The sequence below is a fragment of the Salarias fasciatus genome, chromosome 17, assembly GCF_902148845.1.
Source record: "Salarias fasciatus chromosome 17, fSalaFa1.1, whole genome shotgun sequence".
Lineage (NCBI taxonomy): Eukaryota > Metazoa > Chordata > Actinopteri > Blenniiformes > Blenniidae > Salarias > Salarias fasciatus.
In genome coordinates this window covers 4,795,630-4,798,992 of record NC_043761.1, presented here as the reverse complement: position 1 = coordinate 4,798,992, position 3,363 = coordinate 4,795,630, and positions in this window count along the sequence as shown.

Genomic DNA, 3,363 nt, shown 5'->3' with positions numbered 1-3,363 from the left:
TAATGGAGCGCCGATTCGACGAGTCACCATGGCAACAGAGAAGCGGAGAGCGACATATGGAAGCTGGAACACATTTTTTGAAAAAAATGCAACGCCGCTACAGCAGCGAAAGAGAGGGAGATGCCGTGGCAGAAAATTGCTGCCCGTGTCACTGCGTAAGTTTAAATATAGTCCTTTATATCAGAATATTGTTGAATATTAAATATTATTACAGGGAAACTGTTTGAATGGTCATCAATTAAGGTATTTCATTTAGTTGTAATTCCGTGGGGAAGAAGCGCACATGGCAGCTAAAGATGAAATATAAAAACATTGTTCAAAAGACCTCGGCATAATCTCATTGAGGTACACCATTTTAAGCATGTTTAACATTGTAAAGTAGCATAAATGCTAAGTGGCTGATGGACTGTGCAGTTGTTTTATGTCACAAATCTATATCATGTTATGTTAAATAATTAATCCTATTTAATATTATCTATTATTTGAGTATAATATTTTAAAAATGTTATTGATACAAATAATTATTTTGTCTTTCATGTCCTTCTCTTCTTTTGGCCCAGATTGTGAAGGTTCTGTCTGCCTGCTGGAGCCCCTTCATGCTACAACCAACCTGAAACTGTCAGCAGGAAATACTCAAAACATTTTGCCAAATGTTAGTTTGGAAAAATATACGCAAATATACTGAAAGATGTCATTTATCCAGGATGAGGAGGATGAAACCGTGTCTGCTGCCTTCACAGAGGATCCAGAAAGTCATATCGAGGTATGTTACTGATTGTGTTCTCTTCCCATTAAAATTCTGAATAATCCTGTTTAAAATAGAGCTTGACATTTAGCCGACACTGAAACATTCAAATTGTCATCCTTTTTAACAGATCATGGCTGGTCAGCAGCAGGATGGTCCCTCAACTTCCACATCACAGATCAACACTGTGAGATGATGTTCAGTAAACACCAGAGGCTCATTTCATTCAATTCATGTGCAGCTGGATAATTTAATGTCCTCTATGTATTCCCAGTTACCTTTCAAAGAACTTTACAAAATCCACTTACTTAACAAGATAGAGAAATCCCTTAAAGAGCAGCAGGATCTGGACCTCCAGATGAAGAAGATGAAATTGAGATACTGGAGCACAATTTAAAGGTGGGTTCATGGTCACAGGTGAATTATGTTCACTATTGGAACATGAACTAAACCCTTTATTTTTTTTTTTTTTGTTGGAAATAAAGAAGACAAAATGAAATGTGTGTCATGTCTTTTATTTGCTGTGCTGGTAATGATGGTGGTGATTTAAACTAAGTGTTCTGCATCTCCAGTGTTATATAAAAAACTCCCATTTGCGAAGAACCGCAGCGCAACACACAATATCTTCTGGGATGTGAGTGCACGACCACGTTTGATTATGTTGCAAAATATGGACAGATAAGATTGTGAAATGTAGCGGATGGATTGAGACGTGAAGCGGTACCGTTCATAAAGATAACTGTCCAGAAACACCAAAACATCTCTGCGCGGTTTGTAAATAATCTCCCGACGAATATTCAAATCACGCTGCAGTAATGCTGCTCCTTCATCTGCAGGATCGCTGATAAAAGGACAGGACATTTTGACAGCTACACGAAAACTCGCCAACTGACTGAAAGAATGAGGAAATGGATCAGCGCGTGTGGCTGAAAGGGGGCGGAGCCAGAGAGAAACTTCAGGGTTTATTGAGAAAAACCTGCTTCCGACCAGGTTAGAGTCACAGAGTGTGTTACTGCGGTAACTGACCGACAGTTTAAGTTCCCTCTCCTAGTGGAACAGGCTGGAGTTACTCCTCTGTCTCTGGTTTGAGTTCTCTCCCTTTGTGTCATGGAAATCTCAGAGTTTCCCTCATTTCCGGGTTATTCAACACAGAGTTTTCTTAAAACCTGCTTGGTGAAACAGACCCTTGGAGTTCTCCATTTCCAGATCGTTCAATAAAGGGTAAAAATATGGGAAAGATGAGGAAATTCAGCTGATTGGAGTTCTCTTAAAGGGCAACACTCCCAACAGTCTGACTCCATCGATTACAGAACATGATGTTCCCAAAGCACACTTATTGCTCCTTCCTCATGTGTGACGCTAACTGTTATTTTATCTTTTTTTTTGAAAACACACGGCGGAGCGCTCCGTGCGTTCTGCAGCCTCTCGGTTCGTGCGTGACCTTTTGAGTGCAGCTGGGCTTTGCTTTTACTCATGCCGAGAGAGACGGAGAGACCCGAGGCAGCGGCGGATGGTGGGATCAGTCACTCCGCAGATTCATGACTCCGGTGCGACATGATCACATCGCCGCTGTTCTCGGCACCGAGAAGTTTATGACAGTCTTACTCAAGCTGAACAGAGCAGCGGTTAATTATAATTTCTGTTATAATTACATAAATCACTGGTGGTTGTGTTGGACTGGATGTGACTGCTGAACGCAGATTTCACGTGAAAACACAGAAATCTCGTTGCATTCTGGGGGTTCGTTTTAGCAACATCGGTGCTCGGAGCAACTGAAAATACAGCTTTTTCCTTTTTCAGTTAAACGGGAAACTTTTCTGCAAAGGAAAGGTAAAAACGGATTCGGAGCGTTGGGTTCGTGGATTTGTAGGTCGGATTGACGACAGGTGTAATCATTCTAATGGAAGATGGACGCGCTCAGCCGTCCTCTCGGGAAATCATTCCCCCTTTAGCTCCTCGTCATCTGCTTTTTTTTTTTTTTTTTTTTTTTGCCCTATTTGCTCATGCACAAGGCCAGGTCATGACTGACTATGAACCCACACACACACACACACACACACACGCTCATCAGCACCCAAAGGGGAGATCTCTGTTCTTTTTTTTTTTTAAGTGTCCTTGAAGGTGACATGCACCCAAGAGGGCGAGAGCCGTCGACGGGCCGTGCTAATATGTGTTGAAAGGGTCATGTTGGGTTACGCAGCGTTGTCCACCATCCTTGGCGTCTCCCCACCAAGCAGCCAATCGCAGTCAAGGACTCGGTGATGCAGCGCCCCTCTTACTGGAGGGATTCCTCCGATCTGCCGCGTGACGCCGCCGCCACCGCCGCCGCCTTGGACAGCCCAGAGTCCCTCCTGTATCCCCCACACCCCCCTCCCCCCTCCCCCTCCGAGGTGTAACCGCCGCCTGTGTTTGAACAGAAGACAATCTAGCGCCATCCACACAGCTCTGAGCAGACTGGCTGTGCAGACGGCAGACAGAGTCATCAACCAGCCCTCTTTCTCTCCTCCGAACGAGGCTCCACCTCCCCCCTCCTCCTCTCTGTCTCCCAGCATCACACACAGAAGCACACACACACACGCACACACACACTCACACTCTCTCTCTCGCTCTCGCTCTCT